General features: G+C 39.0%; 1 long non-coding RNA gene across 1 annotated transcript in view; it reads right to left on the bottom strand.

Annotated features, from left to right (window-relative positions):
- LOC148188950 (uncharacterized) overlaps positions 1–23726 on the bottom strand; it is a 274361-nt gene that overhangs the window by 106917 nt on the left and 143718 nt on the right. Inside the window, exon 3 of the long non-coding RNA XR_015777139.1 lies at positions 8780–8907. This is a non-coding gene — a long non-coding RNA (uncharacterized LOC148188950). The remainder of the gene's footprint in view (positions 1–8779; positions 8908–23726) is intronic.

Here is a 23726-nt window from a genome sequence, read left to right as displayed (position 1 = left end):
CAGTCAGTATGATATGTACAGTCTTGTCGCTCACCTCGTATGTCACAAGCAACAGAGGTGGCAGCTAACAATGGAAACAATGCTGAAAGAGCTAATAGTAGCTGGGTTTCCACTACAAATATGCCCAAAACTTAAGCAATATCTTAGAAATTCTGATAAAACACAATTGCAAGATGATTGCATTTCCATAGAGTGATATTATGCGACTTCTCTCACGATGTAACATGACTTTCCTCTTGCGATAACATTCCAGTAACCATAGCGATGGATGTCCAAAACATTGGCAGGTTTATTTCTATTGCAGCCACTCAATAAAGCCAGTTTAATATCGCTGTAATTTCTTTGTCACATATAAGACTTAAGAAGATCTCGGTCTCTTCCTCCATCCACATATACCAAGTTATGTTTTGTAGAATCTCATGTGACTTTGTCGTACTTTTTCTTCTTCTTTGGGTTTAGTGGCGTTTGGCATCCATAGAGTCGCATTACCTTTAACCAGTGTTACACATCATATGCGGTATAAAAGCGAAAAAAAGGGTTTCAACTGCAGGTTTGTGAAATATGGCTTTTTCGAATTGCCTGAAATACCACCTCATGCAAGCGTAAAAACGTTTTTGCCATAAACTGATGTTTTTTTCAATTTTTTTTTTCAATAGTCGTATTTTATGTTTGCAATTTCATTTTGCGCAATTTAAGGGTTAATGGAAATGCGCCTGGTGTTAATGGGGATTAGCTCACACTCACCAGTGTCCTGGGGAGGGCACAGATGGGTGCCTTGATGGAGTTTTTATGGCTTTTGGGGAGAATTCAATGAATGTTGACTGTCAGTCTTTTCTTTGTCTGCCAAAGTCACAGTTTCACCCACCACTGCCAACAATTTACCTGCATTTGGCGGGTGCTAATTTTAGACCCTGGCTCTGAAATTACCCCCTTGGTTTGTTTTTATGATGTTAGTCCACTGTGGACACAAGCAAAAAGTTCACTGCTAACAGCTTAATTATAGCCCATGTTGAGTCACTTGTTTTCACAGAACGACCTCAGCTTCCTGAAGAGCAACAGTCTCCTTTTGCTCTCTTACATTATCAAACCAATCCAGCTACTGTTCACCCTCCACCTGTAGGTCGGCACAATCTGCAGCTCCTCACCCCTGCATGCTGACAGGTGTCACCAGCTGCCTGCTTGACATTTCTGTCATTAAGAAGCAGCTGCTTCTTATCACACCTCCAACAAAGCTTGCCACCAGGCGCTGATTCTCCTCCTCTTTGAAATAACCGATGCATCCCTCGGTAGTTTAATCTCCGAACATAATCCTGAGTTGAATCTGAAGCCTCGGGTGTAGAGAGAGTGAAGTTAACAGTAGCAGTAACAGTACCAGTCACAGGTTTGACTGGTATTGAGTCGCTGCTGGAAGCCTGCCTTTTTCATGCTACAACCACAAGTGGATTGCACTGACAATTTCGGTTTGAAAATTAAAATGGAAATTTTGTGAAATTCAATGAAATGGTCCCCCAAAGTACAGGGCTCTGTGTGAGAGAAAGAAGACAGCTAAAGCTCTGAAATGTGCAGTTTGAATACCTGCCTAAGTGTCTTTGTTAGATGTCAGTAGTATCTACAGGGTTCCAACACATTTTTATGCACAAAATTTCAAAACTTTTCCATGACTTTTCAAGGGCGCATAATTTTTTTTTTACTTGCCCATTATTTTTCAGAGGCATCAGTTTCAAACTCTATTAAAACATGATTTCTACTAGCAGGCATGCATGGAGGGAGAGAAAGGAAGGAATGTGCTTGATGGTTCACAAAATGTCACACATCGATGCATATTAGAGCTAAATTATGCCATCAGATGACAGACAACAAATATTACTGTAACAATTTCATTACACAAAACAAATGTCATGACTTTTCCAAAACTGTCAATTTTTACTAATTCCATAACATTCCCAGGCCTGAGAAATGTGAAATCTCATGACCTTTTCAGGTTTTCCATGACCATGGGAACCCTGCATCTATAAATACAAGTGACAGAGGCTCGAGACTGTCATTACTGTCAGTAAGAGCAAAGAGACAACAGAAAGGCTTACAGAATGAGCTTATGAGCCATTCAGCCAAAACGCCAAATATCTGGGTCAAACCGCTAAATGTAAAAGCCAAAGAGGGTTAAATTCATGAATTCAGCATTTTGGTTTCTCACTCTCAGGTACAAAACAGCCAGTGTCACAGTCTACACACACTCAAACATTTGACTGGTGCTGTAGGTAACAGTACAGTCTCCTGAGGCAGCCCTGTACTACTCTGCTGCCTGTCCGACACACTGCTCTCGACACAAACAAAGCACGGTCTGTCCTTGAAGTCTGTAATCCAGGGAACGATGCCGCTGTCCTTGTGCATCACTGAGCCTCTCTCTGAGCAGGAGGGGCCGGGGGCCTCCTCGTCTCTCCATGCTTTTAGCCTCTTCACACGAGTATAAGCATTGTAGAACAGGTACAGTAAACAGCATACTGGATTTGTTCACACAAGTATTTCCCCTCTACATTTAATGTTTTACCACATGGAGTTCTGCAACCTTATCATGAGGGTGGTGAAAAAAGCATGTGACATGTCCTGTGTGATTTACAGAGGAAATGAGGAGCACTGAATGAAGAGAGCAAAACACAAATATGTAAAGCACCTAGGCGGCAGTTTGTACTACTGGACTAAGTTAAATGTACAGCATAGCTGAATGACTTACACCCAAGGTATAAGGGTTAGGCAATTGGACAAATATATTAGCTTTCACATACTGGCTGAGTACATTGCGGTTTTTGGGCAATGTTTTTGTCATTTTATTTTTCGAATTTAATGGTCTGCGCCCATAAAACAAGTGACAGTGTTTGAGCGGCAGAGAGAAACAATAGGAGAAATAGCATGTAGAGCCATCATATTTTCATATCTAACTCTGTGAATAAAGGGTTTGTTTTGACTAAACCAGAGTCAGTGATTTTTGTGGAAGGACTAACCATGACAACTTTAGTGAACTGTATGTGTGAAGGATTTGTGATATCTAGTCGTGATGTTGCAGATGGCAACCAAGTGAAACGTCTGTGCTTGTGGCAAGTGTGTAGGGGAACTACCGTGGCTGGAAAAAAACCCCATAAAAACAGAAAAGCTGAGCTACCGGTGATAGGATACATTGTAGCATGTATGCCATTGTCTAGCCTACAATATTGTGTAACAAATATGATGTGCTAAATAAAATCATGTGGCTAATTAACTGCTTTTGTAGTTGGAGTAAGTCATCTCAAAATTTTATGTGGCAATACTCCCAGATAGGGGCAGAAGTATTTTAAGGTTTTTTTTTTCCTGTAATGTTATCCCCACCTCTCACAGTCGCCATCTTTCTCAGCTCAGCTGCCTGTAGTACCCATAGAGACTGACCTCTGGTGGCCAGTGCTGTGCACTACAATACATTGCCTCATTACAGCATCTTCGTATTAGTTTATTAGGGAGAGGAGCATCTGTATTTTTGACGGTATTGAAAATCATATCCTCAGGATTTCTAATACCCCAGTATCCCATCAAACCTTGATGCTGCCCAAGCCTAGGCCCTATCTAGCCATTGATTGATTTGTCTGTGCTGGACTACCATAGAAACAACATGGCGGACTCCTTAGAAGAGGACAAAATATGTCTAAGAATTTTTCCGGTTTTGTCATTTTGTGAGTTTATTTTGTTTGTTTATTGGACCAAAAACCCGAATAGAGCTTGTGGAACATAGGGAGCCCATCACTGAAATACATCTTCCAGCATACACATACGCCTGCACAAATATTAGCAATTGCCTGTTGTTGGGCTGAAGGCGACCAATTGGAAAATTTTAATTATTTTTTCTCAACCCAACATGGAGTGTAACAATGCAGGTTTAAAAACATTAAAAAAGGCTATGAAAATGTTTTCTGGATATGTTTGTTTCACCTTAAGGACACATACGTTTTGTCCTAGTGAGAACAACAGAATATAAACAAAACTCGGTTGAAAAGAAAACATGGGGTACCTTTAACCCTACGAGTAGAGTGTTTTCTTGTTTTATCTTTCTGTGAAGTACCTTAGGCACACAAGTGATATTCTCCATGGGTTTTTAAAAGGAGGAGAGTCAATCCCTTATATTGGGTTGCTGTAGTGTGCCCAGTCTCAGTGGTCAAAATATGCTGATACTATTTTGCACTACTGACCTCATACACCATCATCTGCAATCATATGTCAAAAAAGGTTTGTTTGTTTTTTTCTTTGCATGTATTTAAAATGTTTCACTGGTAAGAAGAGAAGATTTGTGCACTTAGGTGACCAGGCAGGCAGGGGGGTGCTCTATAATAGACAGTATCAAAGAAATTGAAGGATTTTCTTAGGACAGCATGATGGCTCATTGGTAAGCACTGCTGTGTCACAGCCAGACGTTCCAGACTGCTTTCCTGCCTTCTGTTCGGTGCATGCTAGGACAGCATCACTGTCAGCCTGATCAGGAATAAGTAGGTTTGCAAAGAGGATCAAGGAATAAAACTTTTCTCTAAAACTCTTAAATGTTTACAATTTCAATACAAACTACAGTATTATTCAAAGGCAAACGTATTGCTATTCCTCTGGATATCAAAACACAACAGGGGTAGCCTGCAGCAAAATTTCTATAATAAATTATCAATTAATTGAACCTTTAATTAAATAAGTGCTGCTTAGTGGATTGGATTATACTTGGATGCTTAAATTATAAGATATTAGGAGGAGACCCTAAAATTGTGTTGGTAATATCCTTCACCAAACACATTTGCTTTTCGTATCCACATCCACTCTCGCAGACACAACCCAGAAGAGACAAGGAGGCAAATGCCAAGGTCTTACAAAGTCGTGACACATATGCAAGGAAACATTTCAAAGTTAGAAATGACACTTCTGCCATTTAGCTTCATGTTTATGCTTTTAACCAATTATACTTAACCCTACAATAATAGAGTTTGGGGCCACATGGGAGCAGAGCAACAAGCTGTAAAAATTACATATTATCATCTTGTAAAGTTGCAAACACTTTTCTATTACACGGCCAGCAGACAGAGAGCAAAATTAGCATTTATCTTAAGTCATGTTTTTTACCTCATGAAAATGTGAGTTCTATATTTATGCTCCTTGTAGCTCTGTTTTAGTCTCCACCACCTCCCTGGGGAAATATTTTAATATGTAATGGTTTGCTATATTCACCATCTAGATGCAAATTTTGATGACCAGCTTTTTTATGCAGGGCCACTCTATATAGCAACAATCTTGCAAAAAAAAACAATTTGCTGCCAAGCCCAGGGTGGTGGTGGGGGGCATGTTCATGGTAAATGTTGTCTTTGTTTACTAAAAAGTAACTGTTTTCCAGGGTGACGAGACAAGACAGCTCTCTGAAGCCCATGACACACAGCCTGGTCAAGGCCGGAATGACATGCTGTTATTCTGCCTCATTGTTTTCTATAAAATGTACAAACACAGAATGGGCGGGCATTGTTGTTTCGCCATTAGCGCTGGTTGTAACAGAGCCGAGTCTCATTATGTGCCTATCAAGAGCAGCTGCTGAGTCAAGTGCAACACCTCGTGATAAAATTCTGTACACTGGTACGATCCAGTGTCTGGCTTAATATCAAATTGGTTCAAAAGTTTTTATCCCAGCCCAACCCTATTATATTTGCAGTACTTTTGTTTTCTAGCCAAACCTGTTTACAATTCAGATACAAGTTAGCCTTTTTAAATTGGTGCTGTATTATCTTACAGGACAACCAACTGTAAATGTTCTTGTCAACAACCACTCAACTCCTACTCCACAGCACCTGTTATTTAATGTCAAGTGTGCTCTTATTAATGCATGTAAAGGAAAATGCAGATTACAGTGTTGTTTCAAGAATATATATAATGACCTAATAATAATGTTGGAAACATATAAGAAAATATCACTCAGTGGGAAAAACTTGAAGTTCAAATAACTTCATTTTTCAGATAAAGGTGTTTCTTGAGTGTTTTGTAGTTACTGAGGAAGATACAGCATGTACGCTGAAAATACTTAAAGTTCAGCTTCAGCTCGAGTTTAAATATATAATGACTGAGCCGTGAAAAGGTTACATTGCAGGTTGGTATTACTCTTTGGTAACAATGGTAATGACATGGCTTCACTCCAGCAGAATACATGATGTGATAAGCTAAAAGGGAACATTACAGAAAATGGGTGCCTGCAGATGAATTAATGATAAAATGGCAAAGTTAGGTCCATGTGATAGTTTCTTTCTGTGGCCTGAGTAACGTGTTTGGAAAAGCACGTGTGCCAATATAAATAAGGGCGCTGATGAGACTGTAAGCTTTCTTTTAAACCTATAGATAAACGTATAGATCATTTTCAGTGTAATCAGTTGCACCACATCTTTGCCAGGTCTGAACCCGATGCTTTCTAGTACCTACATTGAACAAGCCTTTGAGAAATATGAACCCCTGTAAACTGTCTATGGGAATAAAATGTGTGATATTGGAATACAAATCACCTCTGCTGCTCAGGACATAGTCATTGCCACACAGATTACTGCCTCACTACATTCATTTAATGTTGTCTCTGCTTACATATAGATCAATACCATAGCTAGAGGAAGCCCTCTGCTGTGCCCTTGATATTCTGCACTGTAAATGAGTTAATGAGATCTTGGAAATTGCCTCGCGATATACAGCGGGTTGACAGAATAATGTAAACACTTCACTATGAAAGGACTTTGAAGTATTTAAATCATCACTTCAAATGCTGAGCAAAGACGGGTCAAAGGTTGAATGCTAATTTGCAATATTTTTTAAACCCATATGTACCGAATACCGTGTGTGCTGTGTGTAACAGCTGAGCCTTCTTTATTTCCCATATGAGTGTTAACCTTGTCATATTAAACACATTTCCATGTCACATTTTCTTGGCTAATGTACTTACGGAGAGAATTTGACCTCTTTGATGTTCTATCAGCTGTCTTGGGTAAATCAACAAATTGCCACATGCTCTTGTGACGTGTGCAAAATGGAATTTAAATAATATGGCCTGTAATACTGTTTTATGTGGCCCAGTGCTTGCAATGGTTATGCGGTTACTTTTGCATTTACCTTTTTCGGTAGGTGTTCTTTCTTTCTCAATATACTGTAAAAATTCTTGAATTCATACTTACTAAATACATGTAAAAAAAAAAACCAACCAAGTGTCAAAAGTAAAAGTACTATAAGTGTAAACAGCATTTAATGTTGGGATTTAAGCTATATTATTATATTTAATCTATGAAACCACTTCCCAGCTCCTGTATTTCACAACAATGCCCCCTGCAGCTTCTTTTCAAACAGGTAAAATATCAATATGGCAGCATGCACTAATAAAAGTGACAAGTTCATTTCCAAATTAGCCACTTTCACCTCAGTCATCTGGAAGTGGTTCGGTTTTGCAGTGTCTGACCTTGAGCAAAACACTGTCTGCTGCAAAGTGTCTTAAGTCTGTGGCAACTCGGGGCAGATGATAACATCCACATCCAACCAACTGTTGACCGATAGCTTCAAGTTCACAGCAAAAACATCAACACTTCCAGCCCAGGTGCTTCAGAATTAAACATCAATGGTTCCTGATTTAGTTCATTCACTTTATCATTTTACTGTAATTTCATAAAAGCAATGCTTTAGTTTTATTATATAACACTAACTGTTCCCACTCATCCCACCTGGCACACTTATTATTTAGTCAGCTTTCTTTGGGCCGCAGGTTCTGCTCGGTCAGCACCAGGACCACCAGACACCTTAACATTTTTTTTCCAAAACAGCATAACTCTCCTTAACAGTCCATCATAAACACTAGACTGTACTGCATTCATACTGTATGCTCCACCTCACACTTACACTTTATCTACTGATTAGTAATCTATAGTTAATCAGTATGATTCTTTCCTTTTAGTGCCATGCAGCTTCTTCTTTGCCCTTTTTTTTTTAAAGGAATATGTTGAGATATGTTGGTATGAACCTATTTATTTATTGTTGCTTTTTTCTGACCTATTTTTAACTATTTGATCATCACCAAGTCAAATTCCTTAGTAATGTGTACATTTGATGAATAAAGCAAGTCTGATTCTGAGGCCATATGCCCCAGCCCTAGTGGCAACTAAAAACTGCAGCACAACTGATATATTTCAGCATATCAAACAGAGAGACTGCGAACAGCCCAAGACAGTGGCAGCTCTAAACATCAGGTCACATTAGCGGAATCATTTTCCATTAGCGGTATCCCACATGAGAAGATGGGATCTTGGTGGAAAGACCTTACAGATGGTGCAGCATATCACACTGCCAAAGATATGTTGCCCGTGTATACAGTTAAAAAATCTAGTAAAAATTGTAAATCAGGTGTGGTGCGAAAAAAAATCTGACCTTTTTTTTTTTACCTTTAGGCCATATTATCCAGCCCCATGGCTGAGTAATAAATGGAGTGGTAGAATATTTCTCTCTCAGAGATGTGGTGGAATAGAAGTGTAAGACAAAACACTCAAATGAAGTACAAGTACCCCAGAATTGTACTTAAGTAAATGTGCAAGACTGTTGCCATTTTATGAGAATTCCTCCAAATGTTTATCTTAAGGCAAATACAGAGTGCTCATAAGGCAAATCTGAACCAGACAGACAGCCATTAATTCTTATTGATTCGGTCATTTTATCTGACAAATTGATAAAATCTATAGCACAGACTGTATATAAAGATATACGGCGTGTGTCCACTTACCTGCACTGCACAAAAAGAAGCGAAGATTTCCCCGATACAGCTGCAGCCATCTTTCACTGGTGACATCATATGGAGGCAGAGTCTGCGCAGTAGTGATCTTTAAAAGTATCAAGCTCCCGCCTATTCACCTGTGCAACAAATCAAGAGCAGCACCATTAATTATGAGCATACAATTGGCACACACAACTGCCAATCATACAGTTTGACATGAACTACTTATATTTTTACTATGAGTTTTTAGTTTGGCCAGTGTCCCATTTTCTAACATGGAGGGGGCGGGGTTTATGACCTATACCACAGCAAACCAACCCGAGGGTGATCCATTTGTTTGTAATGCCAGACAACAGCAAAAATCGAAATTTCACAATTACAGTAATATAAAACAAAGAAGGTCAGATAATACTCACATTTGAGAATCTAGAAAAAAAGAGAGAATTTGTGGAATTGTTGTGATCATTTACTTAAGTGATTAGAAGATAAACTAAATTGCTGATCAATATTTTTCTCCTAGCAAACTAATTAAGTGATTGGCTAATTGTTTCAGCCAAAATGTTGATTTTTTAATTACATTTTTGAAAACAACATATTCAAGGGATATGAGATGGTAGAACAGAGAGGGAAACGAGCACAGTAGGACAGGATACAAGATGCGTAGGTTGCCTTTGATACTGTGACTTTGTTTTCTGTATTGATGTCTTTCTTTGTTCTGTAAAGAGTGTGTGTGTGTGTGTGTGTGTGTGTGTGTGTGTGTGTGTGTGTGTTTGTATGTTTGTTTGCGCGTGCTTAGTCAGACTGATCTCTTCTTGTTTTGTTTTAATACTTGTTTGATTAGAATAAGTTGTGTATGGTGAATATTGGGACAGAAATTGGGACTATTCATTTCTGAAATTAAGTTTTTGTTTTTTTTATAAAATACATAGATTGTTAACTGAATATTTCTGATGAGCGTACCTGTGTTGCTTTTCTTGCTTATATATGGTATATAAATATGGATGTGCCGTTACATGTTGGTTTTGCCTTGTGTTTTTACTGTGTGGGGGACACATCTGACAGACATGTTGTTTGTTGAGCCTAATGTCAGGAAGCTCGAGTCCAGTTTTCATCTTTTTTCTTTCCACCCAGCCAGTGAATGTAACTTCAGCAGCTGAGGCTATGTGTGTGTGGAGGCTAATTGTTGCGTCGCATCAGTCAGAGTTAATGTGAGGGGGAAGGTCCTCAGAGGGCTGAGGGGAGGGGGACCGGCCATCTGGAGAGGTGGGAGTGCTCCTGGTGGACTGGCAGGCTTAAGTTCACCACATCTCAAGAGTACGTCATTCTCCCTGAGCCAATTTAACTTTGCGAAGTAGCATTTTTTTTGTGCAGAAATGATTACAGACTGACTGTGTTTAGCATAAATATGAACCAACAAATGAGTGTTATGCTGCCTTCAGGGTACTGTGTGAAGTACCAGGATAAGTTAATCGTGAATGAATGATATAAATGAGGAGGTAAATGAAATGGGACAGACGGTAATTTCTGTATTTTAATACATTTATGTTATGTCGGATATAATCTTGCCTGTTCATACACGTGGACAAAACCGCTGACTGATGTGTGAGCTGCTGAGCTGGCTTAGTTAAAACCCCTATATATATATAACTTTGTGATTACAAAAATGTTTTATGACACAAGCTTTTATTTATAGAATATGAGATAACCCTAGTGAAAACTGGAGGTTGGCAGAGGCCGTACTAGAGTGTATTGGATTTTATCCTCTTTTTTTTTTTTTACCAATAGGAGCTGCTTAAGTCAATCATTTTCAAATCCACACAGGGGCTTTAGGTCTTCGGTTTGTTATATGTTTTCATGAGCCTAATGAAGTGCTGAGCAAAATGCATTGCTTGTGCCACTATTAATTAAAGATTCTTGATCATAAATATTTTATGGGCTGAGTGTGCAGTTACTACCACAAACATGTTTCTGACATTTGCATTCTCAGTTGCCAGCACCTCTTGCCACAGAGTACACAGCTTGTGTCTATGTTTTTAGTAGCCATAACAAAATCTGGAGTTTCAGTCCATTTTTTTTTTGAATTATCAAAAAAGGCCATGACTAATTATCTATGCTGTTGTCACATGTTTAATACTGTCATTAGCTTTCTTTGGGAGGAGTTATGAATGAACTATTGATGTGTTTTTGCTTTATGAGCTGCTTCACAGGAATTAAGTGGCATGCTTGAAACAAGCACCCAGCTAGTTTTCACTAGTTTGTTCAAAGTCATGTTTTTGGCTCCCTGTCTTCCATTATCTGGCTGTACCACTGAAACAATGCTTTTGTCTGCAGATGTTTTTTGGAGGCAGATTATTGGCAAGTATTTAATAACTGCGCCTCACTGCAGTTGAGTAGTCATCTTTGAGCTGTGAGCTCTGTATGAAGCTCGCCAGCACAACTGGGACACGTTCAGTTGTGACAATCTGCGAGCAGCTTTGTCCCAATATAACCTGGTGCTTTGCAAATGACTTGGGCCTCTAGTTTGAGGAATTGGCATTAAGTTATTGGCAACACAAGCAGTCATTATAGGGACAGTTGACCCCAAAATTAAAAACATACATCTTCCACCTTACCTGTAGTGCTATTTATCAGTCTAAATAGTTTTGGTCTGAGTATCTGAGTGTTGGAGATATCGGCCGTAGAGATGTCTGACTTCTCTCTAATATAATAGAACTAGATGTCACTCAGATTGTGGTGCTAAAAATGCCAAAAAAAAAAAAACATCAACAGTAACTTTCCAGAAATCATGACCTGGTTCCTCAAGATAGTCCAGACCTTGATGTGAGCAGTTTCATGTAGGAACTATTTTCCACCAACTGTATCACTGCGCAAAAGTAAAAGCTGTATCTCCTCATGGACAAGAGACTCATGCTTGTGACAAGATGTAAAGAGTAATGGCGTCCTTCTCAGCTGAGCTTTGCTGTTAGCTAGCTCTGTGGTGCTAGGTGAGTTAGCAGTAGATACACACTTCCTTCTGTGTGGTGAAAGGGCTGGCGGGTGCAGTTCAGTAGAAAGAAAATATTTCCCACATAAAACTGCAGGTTTGGATTATCTTGGGTAACCAGATTACGAATTCTAGAAAGAACATTCAGCATCTCTCACCAAAACAATCTAGACTGATTAACAGCACCACAAGTAAGAGGAAAAGTGTTGTGATTTGGGGGTGAACTGTCCCTGTAAAACATAGCAGTGGCAGAACTAAAACTGGTAGTAACAGACTAAAAAGGAAAGGCTAATTAAAAACAATGAGCTGCACATGTTGCCTGTGTACCAGGACCATGGAGGGTTTTTTCATTGACACATTCTCACATGTAGAGCCAAACCACGCCACACAGATTTGTATTTCCATGACAGTTTAAATACAGACTTGTGCCAAGTTGCATCCCAAATGGACCATCACCAGGCAAAGCACGCCCAACCCCCTCCAAGCAGAGTGTGATGACGTCCGATGTGCATTGTCGTCATTCAGGGATGCTTCAGCGACATGTTTTCACAACCTAGGCTACTTACTGCCAGACAAGACATAAGACATGTTTCAACTTTGTCTATAAAAAGGCAAAGAAAACAGAATGTTAAGCGCTTGGGGTGCAGTGTTGCATGGTGCTACAATAAACAGAGCAAAAGAGGGCATTACCTTTAAATGGCATTGATTCAAGACAAGTACAACATCCGTTAAAAACGCACCTTCAAATAGCCCCATTGTGTAGCAATGCAAATCCCTGCTGCGCTGGACTCAAGCCAAGTCAGCATATGTGCCTGGAAGAGGGCTAATACAAAAAAAATAATGTCTTAGTGCCCAATTGAGAGCCAGCACCCTCAACAGAAATTACATCACACTCCTGGAAGAAGGAAAAAGAACAAAAACTATTTCCAATAAATATCTAGTAAATTCTTATCCATTTTCTAATTGGCTCACTTACAGTGTTCTGTGTACAGTGACTTATGTAATCAACTCTATTTATTTTTTTATTTTATTTTGTGCATTAAAAAAACATTGATTAAGCTTGAAAGTTACTATAGATTAAATTTTTGTGTTAGGAACACTCTTCATTATTAAAAAAATGCACTTTTACATAGCATTAGCCTGCTGGCTTTGTTTATTCAAGACGTAAGGAAGAGATTTAAACGGACCCAAAATAAACAGTTTAATAAATGAGCTCTATAGGCTTCTGGTTGTGTTCTATCTTAGATAAAATTCATGAAAATGATTTTCTCAGACCACTAGTTTACTTCATGCACCATGTCAAACTCTGTGAAAATGAGTTCTTATTGTAAACAATTGCTGTTTACATTCAAAAAGCTGGAAAATATCGCAGTTATGGGGATGACCATATGAGATGTCCAGTGGAGCAGTAACCACAAACACTGTTAGTGCTCCTCAGAGCAACCCCTGAGGGCCCGCTGGGACTGCAGCACTTCACCACACCTGTTTATGTTTTTTTCTGTCATGCTACACTGTGTTTCTACTATATTCACTTAGTGAGACACTGAGAGACTGTTGTTTTCAGTCAAAGTATATACTGTATTAAATGCCATCGGGTTCTGTAAATACATGTGGTATAATTGTCTTATTAATCTTATTGTTGATAAGAGGCTGCAATTTTGTTGCCACTATAATGTTTGAGATCCATTGGGTTTATATGCAAAAATTACGGTATTGTCGAAGAGTATGTACACATCTTCTCTACAAATGCCACATGCCCCCTTTACACCTGGATTCAAATGCATTTTGGGTGATCAGATTGCAGCTGGATAGTGCTTGATCACATAAAAAGAAAGGTGCAACTGCACCCAAAATGCGTTGAGGATCAACTGTGATCCAGTAAGCCAATCCACATGTGGAAGTGGTCAGGATGCATTGTGACCACATTGAACACGTGTAAAAGCAACTGTGATTTCAATCCAAATTGGCTGTAAATGTTCTAAACCAGCGAGGCAGCAGCGGCTTTCTTCACCCGATGCTCAAGCCGTCAAAGCGCTCAGCAGCCTCTCTCGTCTGATGTTAACACTACTGGGGTGTCTCCCTCGTCTGTGATGTGTAGTTCCTGTTGATCACTGTCTTTACAATCAGGCAGGCCTGTTTCATCCTCAACCTTGCTGTTGCCCTCTAAATCTCTCTGACTGGCTCTAAACTATAATACAAAGAAAACTTTGCATCAAATTGTTTTATTTTACCCCAATATTGTCTCTGAAAATACACACAATATCATGATGTAATGGTATTTTTTGGCCTGCATCATTGTCCATGTCTATACAGAGAGATTGGATCTTAATCAGATCTCAGTGTGGCCCCTGGAGACACATAGTAAGTGCAGGGTTTTTTGACACATTCATTTATTTGTGGTGGGTCGCTACAATTAAAACATCTGCCATCACAAATAGATTTTCACACATTTCAGCCACAGTTGTGGCAGTGTAAATCTTGATTTCATGGGGTTTGGGGATTCACTCCTGTCCACTCTTTGTTCTCCATGTTATTTAAAAGGGCTATCTGGGACAAGAAAAAAGCCCCAGATCTTTTCTTTGAGTGCAAGGCAGACTAATGTAGGTGTTACAACGTGCTTTAAAACTGAATATACCCATTTATAGTTATTATCACTATGGTAAGCATTTAGCCACACTAAAAACAACATTAAACCAAAGCAAGAAAATATTTCACTTCTGATCACTGTTATGTAATTTAAATAGAAGTGTCACTATGAACAATGTTGGCATTGTGCTCACTGTATCAACCCTCTCTACTAATTGTTTGGCTAAATTGCAATAACAACAGACAAATTTTGCAGATTATAGCATGCCACAAAAAAGAAAAAGGGCAAAGACATGAATGCTCATTTGTGATGGTGCAGTCAAAGCATTTTGAAATGTAGTTATATAAAAGTATGGGACTTCTTTTGCATTCACAAATGTTAGTTTATTAATAATCATGATGGAGTATGTGGTTAAAATAAAGCATCTGTAACTACGACACCATGCATTTGCATAATAAAACCATGACTGTATTGTTGAATTGTACAGATTCAATGCCTCTATGCTGAACTACATTCTTTGTGTGACAGGGCTATAGAAATGATGTGTGAACCGTGAAAATTATTACAATTATTATATTATGTAGCTTTGAGTACAAATTCCATTTCATCTTGAGTGCGATCTTATCACCAGTATTTTAAGACGTCTTTCTCAAGGTTCAGGGTTGAAAGGTAAGATCTTTCTCATCATGGTTTATTCAAATATTTTAATAAGTGTTAATGAAAGCCACAAAAAGGTTCAGAAAATGGCTTAAGGCTGAAAAGCAAGACTTAACATCCCGATGACCTCCACTCATTATGACTTTTTGATTGACGATGATGTGTAAGGGCATAAAACAGAGGGAACATTTCTATAGCCAATTACAAACTCGCTTCACAGACACATTTGCTTTTGTCTCGAGGACAAATTCCCAAGTCTATTACATCTGTCCCAGAGAGGTACAACTCTAAAGGCAATTAGCCTCGGCCTCCCAGAGGATCACCTCCATAGGGATGACATATGTTTATTGTTTGTTGCGTTCTTAATGTTCAATTGACAGAAAAAATAAATTGCCTGCTCTTTTTAGGTCAGACACACAAGCACGGTAATTTTCGCTCATAAAATCCAACTCCTAGTTTAAGTCATCTGTCTGAGTATCAAAGCCTCTTTTGAGACTTTGATGAAAAGTTTTAATTGGCTTCATTACTGACACATTTGCTGTCTCCTGAGTTGCTGCCCTAATCAAAAAGCTAAACTTATAAAATGGATAAATGCCCACATATTGATTCTTTTTATTTCTGTCTGAATCCTTTGATAACATTCAGCTATTTCGTTTTTTTAACTGTGAAGCTCCCTTGCTGTCTTAAAGAAGTGTTTCACCGATATAAAGTGGGTCCTCACATAAAACTTAGATGTCTATGCAGCAGAGAAACGCAAGTTCTCTTGAAATTGGTGCAAAATGACCAGAGAAAAAGCGAAAAAGGATTGTGTCATTCGCTTTTGCTCAAGAGGTAGAAAATCTACAACTGCACTGTTGCAGAGCAAGTCCGTCTCTTGATCTGCTTCCATACTTTTTGAGTATATGGTGGCGGCATGGATGGCAATACAAAAACGTATGGCCTGTAGTTTGAGCAGCAGCCTGAGAGCTAACAAAACTCCGCCTGATAAAGTTAAGCATGTCATTCACAAGAGTCTTGCCTAGGGGTGGGAGGATATCTCGGCACTGGTTGGAGGGAAGTTCACCACAGTTCATCTACATATACTCCACTAATTGTCTTGATACAAAGATGAATTAAAATCTGTGAAGTAGCCCTTTAAGTGTGGTATGAGGCATTGACACTGCAGTGCAGACCAGTGTGTACACATCTATTATCCGTTCTCGTGGTCTGCAAGGGCACTCAAAGGAAATGTGCAGACTAAATCCCTCTTTACTGACAACTGTCACATCAAAAACTGGAACCTAATAGCTTGTGCCATCTGAAGAGCTCATTTGATACAGGTTGAAGGTCATATGTTTGACTTTGTTGTGGTAAACACATTCTTTTTCTTTTTTTTCAAATTTTTGGTTGGTTCTAATGTTATCCACATAAAATCTGTTGCTGTGTGTCTGCTGTAGACACAGTGTATCCAAACCTCAGTTGCTATTGACAAATACATGAGGCTTTTATCATCTCATTATTGCGAGAGATGCCAGGTGTGTCAGGAAGTCAGGTGTTAGTGCGCAAAAATTGGATTTCGCAGTCATGGTGTACAATAATATGCTTCAGATAACAGTGTCATTCAAATGGGAAGTGTTTTTTTTTTTTTTTGCTCGCATCATTATGAGATTCACCAGCATTTGCTTTGTGAATTTTGTCTGGATACAAACCAGGAACAATGAATGAATATATGAGCCATGTGGGAGTGCTGAGAGGAAGAGACAACGAAAGTGAAAGACTTTAATTAAATGCGGCCATATTTACAGGTTGAATGTGAATGCGCAGTGACATCAGGTATTCATGATCAGTAATGAAAAGAAGAACTACTGTGGTTTAACTGATTATACAAGTTTTTAGCCTGCATAGGAAGTAAAGTATTTGAACTGCAGTTTGGCCTTACATTATCTCTGTTACGACAACAAAGTGATGAGAAAGTGTCCTATTGATTATTCATGCTAATCAGAGCGATAGAAAGTGACTGCGGTGCCTTGATGTACCACCAGACAATACTAAACAGATCAGCGAAGATGTTTCAAGTTAAGGTTTATGAAATGTATCTGGTGGCTCTGTTAAAGTCTTTTCTTGACCTTGACATGCTAGTTTATTATCCCCTAAGATGTGTTCTTATCCAGCTATAATGAGAGGAGTCTTTGTCTGTCTGGCCTTCATTTTTCTCAACGACTGTTCACCCGATCCACTTCACACTTGGAGGGTGTATTGTTGAGGAGCTCTTGAGATCAACTCAACATGTTTAGTATGTTATGTACACACTGTGTATTGAGTGGGCACCCATACTAACTGTGACACCGCCAAATGGCACGCTGGGTACATCTAGTACATTCTAACAGCTGAAGATAGGGGTGCTGTTCACACCTAGTTACACACCTATTAACACGCGTCCTGGGTGATCCAATCATGAGTGGAAAGACCTAAATACAAGTGTAAACCACCAACAAGATGCTTGTGATCTGAGCAATCAAATCACTTGCCAAGGTGGTCTAAAATGCATTTGAACTAGGCTTGGGTGGTTTATAATATTTCATACCTTTCTGATATTCATTCGGGTACAAGGTACAATGGTATAATTGAGTGGCGCTAACACCCAACTCTCTGTTTCTAGTGATCTACTGATTAAGTCTACTGTTGCAGAAATCACGAGCTACAGTTTGGTTGAAATAAATCCTTGATTCACCAAGTAACATGTAAAAAAACAAAAAACATGCTGTTATTTCCCACAGTCTCTGCCATTGCTGGCTGCCAGCTGTTTACAGCCATGGCAGATGTAATGCTGGGGACCCAAGGTGCCGTTGCATCCAGTTGTTCAGATGAGCAGTTGTCAAGAATCTGTAAGCAGTGATACCAGAGGCCAAGCATCAGCCCTTTCCAAACAGAAACGTTTTGAACGGACACTGCAGTGTTCAGATTAATTATGAGAAACAAACTACTGCTAAGTAGAACTCGCCACAGCATGGCAGCTGATCCCATCTCTTTCCTACCATTTATTCCATAACACATAATCACAAACTCATTTACTAACACCACTGTTAGCCGTCCCTTATAGCAACATCAAACTCAGAATCACTCTTTTGTTACCTTGCCTGCGTGCTCAGACACAGCCAGCAGGTTCTCATTTACATGTGTCATAAAGAATGGAAAAGGGAAATAAATAGGAATCATGCCTAACCTGGGCAGTATGTAATAATAATTATGGAAATATTATTCAACAGTCAACAACTGATTCATATTGTTGACTAATCAAGACCAAAGCGATAAACTGCACGTCCACCATTTAACACATCAAATGTATTACTGGAAAGAAAGGTATGAGTCGTTTTCAGTGTTAATAGACATTATGTCATCTGCACCTATTAAATTCTAAGTTTCCCTGCTAATCAGTTTTTAAGTGACTTATACACAACAATGACAATTACATCTAATAATGCAGAAGTCAAATGTCCATTTAAGATGTACAAAATGGAATTTAATTACAGAGCAATCAGTGAACAAAGGCAAATGAAAACGCTGTTATAATTAATACCACTATATCCAATTTCCATATTTTTATTTTATTTTTGACTACTCATTAACAGACTTTAAACACTGCGACAGAGGGAAGTTACATGCAAATTAATAAAACCAAGGATGTTGCAATTATATGGTATGTGTCTTAACCACATGGCTGCCCTCATATCCAAAAATAGCTGTTAAACAGAGCAGACAAGTCATTTTAAAGTCCATGTGGATGCTGTCTGCGAGCTGAGTAGAAATAAATTCTCCTCAGTACCACTGCCAATTCATTTACTAAAGAATGAGCTATAAATACACTCAAGCAGAGGTTGACTTAGACTTTTTCGATGTCCATCATTTTGACGGACGGGGTCGTATAAATTCCGTCTTAATCTATTATTGCCCGTCATTTTAATTTTCATTTCTTAATGATAATAAGACATATTTAATAGCATTTAATTTTCGTTCATTCATTTCCACTTTTTAACAATACACAGAACAAGTGAAAGGATTATGTATTTATATAGAGAGAAAAGATGAACAGAGACACTGACCATGCGGTCACTTTTTACCACACAGCAGATGAATGATTATTTCCACTGCATTAATCCTTTTTTCACCCCATTTATCAACGCCATCACAATTATTGGCTTTTCGAAGAAACTTCAGTCACTCAGCTGCCGTGACACTGATTTTGCAGTGGTGTGTAGTGATATAGCAATGCTAAGGTCAGCTACACAAGGATGTCATTTAAAGAGTTTTGGCTGAAGTGCCTCTACCCTCCCAATTCAAAAAATCACTTGAGAACGAGATGGGAGGGAAGGGGGGGTGATTTTTAACTAGTGTTGCAATGGTTTGGCACCATAGGGTATCATCACAATTCTTAAATCAAAATACAATATTATTGCCATCTTAAACATGTTACAATATGCTCAGTATTAAAACAATATATATAGAGTGCCCCAGGAAAGAGTCCTAAAGCCCTGAAATAAGTTAGCATTTCAGCACCTCTGGTTCCCTTGTCATAAAGTCAATGTTTTTTTAATGGCTTTTTGGTTAGAAGCCTGATATAAGGTCTGTGGTTAACACATGCTGACGAGACTTTCAGGTTTTGTTCCATGACATAAAATACCCCTCTCGTGAACTTTGAAACTTTTATGTGTCTTAGGGTGCTTTCATACCAGGATAGTCGAGGGGACTCGGTTCAATTGGGCAAGGAATACCGAAAAATGTCACACCTTCATTTGGTTTGGTTCACTTTCACACTGCACATTTGAAAGCGGACCAAACCGCCTGGACAATGTCACACAGTTACAACAGCTGCTTGTTTGGGGCGGTATTGCCCGAAACGAGCACAGACCAGGAAGAAATTAAGCATGAGGAATAAGAAAACCCGGCTCATCGATTGGCCAGGACCAAAAACAGAAATCCATCCCCTTCAGCTGGCTTGTTCAGCACAAAAACAATCTAGCAACACCATATTTATGCAGTCTGAATCCCTATATCCATTGGTTTTCTTTGGCTCTTTAAAGACATGACTAGACAATAGCTAACTAATATGCATATGTTACCACCTCCTAGACAGGGGTATGAGTTATTTAAGGTAAAGTTGATCACCCTCAGTGTATGAATCTGTCAAAATGACCAAGGACTTCAGATTTTTCTGTTGTTCAAAAAATTCAGTCAATGATGTAAAATGTTCGGTTAATACAACCTTGATATTCAGATACTTATGTACAAATCTTAAGTACTTGTACAAAAATTGAGTATTTCTATTTCATGTTTATTTAAACGTCTACTTCATTCATCACAATTCAGCAGGAAATGTACTTTTTACTCCAATACTTTTATCTGACAGCTGTAGCTAAAAGCTACAGATGTGCTTGAGCGTTTTAAGTGTGACCTGTTGAAATAAAGGAAGGATGAATAATTACTTTCTTTTCATTAGCAAATCTATAATAATTGTTTCAATTTAATCATGTGACACTGACATGTCTGATGTAAGGATCTGTTTTGTTAATGGTTGCCCCTGCCTGAAATATATTGTACTGTGAAGCGCATACAACAAAAGGGTTAAAGCCATTTCCAGTAGTACAATGGCCAGAATGTTGACTTTCATAATATGCAAATTAAGGACGAAGTTTATTTATTATTAATTAAAATTAATTCATCTATGCTGGTGATTATATCTGCAATATTCCTAGCCGCGTCCTCTTCTCAAACAGTAAATTACTGTTTTCCATGCAGGCTTTGTATTTGATTAACACGTTTATCTTGGGAACATGCAATTATGAAGCCTCCATTAGCTCTCCATTGTCTTCCCCTTATTGAAATGGATTTTTCTCTGAACCATTCGCGTGGTGGCCGATCCTTAATTTAATCTGGACGGTGAGGTAGTATCAAAACATCAAAGGTCTCTGAGGCAGCACCTTGCTCCTGGTCTAAGTAAAGCCTCGCTAACTCTCTTTCTAAAATAAATGCCCCCTCCACATAATTGGTGGCTGAGGCTCCAGCTCATGCACACTCCATTTTTTTCCACCGGAGCCTCCCTTGCGAAAACAAATCCTCCATTCCCGCAGCCGCATTACTGCATAGTCACTGCGCCAGAATCCCCATGGCAACAGACATGTGCAACAGCCTGCCCTCCCCTCTCCCGTCCCCTCCACCCTTAGAGCTCTTTTCTCACCGAGAAACTCAGAGATCTCGAGAGTACAAATGTGCAGCATCTTCCACAGTGATCTACAGAGGTAGATGCCGTAGAACGGAAAAAGGATATCTTTCATAATAATCTGCCAACTGAAAAATCTCTTTTAGTTCAGCTGGTTGCTATTGGAAACTGCATGAGGACAAGGAGTAAGGAGTAACAAGCATGGCAGGCAGGCTGAAAGTAGGTGGTATATTTTCACTGTGACAAGAAGAGACAGCCTCTTGTTCTTGGAGGTTTCTGGTCCACAGAACAATGTCAGAAACAGTTAAAAGAGCACGATCTGCATCACTACTCTTCATTTAATTTTTGTCACCACAAAATTATTTGATGACACAAAAACTCACCAACACACCTTCTCTCTTTATTTCTGTCATCATCTGGCTCTTTTACATGCTCACTGTCAGGTTGTCTGCCCCTCTCTTCCTTCATTCTGTGTTTGTGCCTGGTCTGACCTTAACCGTAATAATATTGTGAATTGGGGTTACGGCGAGTGAAGAAGTCAGGCTGACCGGCAACCCCTATTTCCTGCTCTCACAGCACCTCATCACACTAGAAAAGACACATGATTTCTCAATCCACATCTCTCAGTGCCCCACTTACACTGACTGCTCTGAGGTGAACCCAGGCCCAGCATTGAAGTCGACTCCCTCTTTTTTCCCCCACAATTAGCTCTATGCTCTATAAAAAAGAATGCTATTGTAGCTGAACAATAAATGCAGCAAAGACATTATCACTTCAGGGACAATGTTATTATGCAAGATAAAATTTAACCACAGCATGGTTTAGTTTGTGTAAAATAGAAAAAAAAGTTTGTGTACAATACAACAACAAACTGTTCAGTCTGCCACAGCTGTTCATCTAAATACAAACGGACTAACCAAATATTATGTAACAACTGACACAAACTCTTTTTCTTTAGTAAAAATGAAGTTTTTTAAACCCGCCAGCTGGCTGGGGCCCTTCTGTGTGGACTTTGCGTGTTCTCTCTATGTCAGCAGAGGTTTTCTCAGGGTTCTCCGGCTTCTTCCCACTGTCCAAATGCAGGTTAGGCTTGGGCGGTCTCACGGTATTACAGTATACCAGGGTATTTAGAAATCCTGACAGTATGTTATTCAATACAGTTATAAATACAGGCACCCCTCTCTCTATTAAACTGATAGTATGTAGTGCACAGCACGCACCACCAGAGCTTAGTCTCCATTCTCCACTGAACAGGCAGCTGAGATTAAAGACACTGTGACACCTAGTGATGGAGGGAGAAGTTACAGGACTGTAAACTGCTGGTGGCCTGTGGGGCTGTGGGGAATGACAGCGTGTTTTTTACTTGGTGTCTTTTAACTTGGTGAATTAAGGATTAATTTCAACTTAATCTGAGGTGGTGATTGTTGGAACAATGGACTAACTAACTAGATTGCCAAAAAGAGAAACCAAGACAGTTTGAGTGAGTTTTATTTTGTTTTTGGTGAATTTTGTTTTCTGTAGACTGGGCTGTAACTTCAGAATCATGTGACCCTGTAGGCATTTTTGAGGAAAAGTGGGCAACCAGCATTTTTTGAAAGTTCAAGGTGTCCCAAACAAGAATCCACCGGTTGCCCTTCAAATAAGGCCCCTGATTTTCTATATTTCCTCCTCCAAGTTATCCCCCTTCCATGGTAATTTGGATGTTAGACACTGTTGCCTATCCTGGTTTAGGCTCATAGTTAGGGCACTTCCCAATGTTCAATAATGTGATAATATAATGTGTTTGGTGTCATTTTAAAGGGGACATTTGTAGCTCATTTCAAATCAATTATGAACCTTCCTGACACACATGGAGGTCACTAGAGCTCCTCAAACCACAAAGAACATATTTTTTTCACAAATTCCGCCTAAGTTATTTTCTTTGTTTTAGCCCTGTGGTACCTAGGAATACCAGAGACACAAAAAACAGATACTGAAATACTGACTTGCCTATGGAGTTTCAGAAAATGTATAACATCACCATATTATTACAATCTGGGGGATTACTGTGAGCCTGGAACCCGACTAGGGAGTTACTGCAGACAAGAGGCCAACACGCATGCTGACAGCTTTCATTACTTTGTTGGTATCCATCTAAGGTAACTAACACTTGTTTTTTATTTGATGAATGTGTTTATGTAAATCAATGAAGTTATTTGAAATCAGTGAATTCCATAGATTAAAGATAGCAAGCTAGAATATCCATAGAATTAAGCTAAATTCTATTTACAGAAAGCTAGCTATTGTTAATTCTTGGAATTCATTGATTTCATTGCTAGTCTATAGCTTACTTATCGCCCAACCCAAGTTCATTCAACTTTGTTCTTTATGTAACTAATATTTAATATTTATCTTTATTAAATTACCTTTGTGTTTATTGTTTACAAGTCAATGATGTAATACTGAAAAGTCTATAGATTTTTAGCTAACTATAGCCCAGCTAGCAGGCTATACCCGTGAGCATGTGGCAGTGGTAGTTATTAATAGGTAGTAATAA

Source organism: Plectropomus leopardus, chromosome 8 (genome assembly GCF_026936395.1).
Source record: "Plectropomus leopardus strain MGB_pleo_1.0 chromosome 8, ASM2693639v1, whole genome shotgun sequence".
Taxonomy (NCBI): domain Eukaryota; kingdom Metazoa; phylum Chordata; class Actinopteri; order Perciformes; family Serranidae; genus Plectropomus; species Plectropomus leopardus.
The sequence above is the reverse complement of the archived record's forward strand: the minus strand, read 5'-3'. Positions and strand labels throughout refer to the sequence as shown.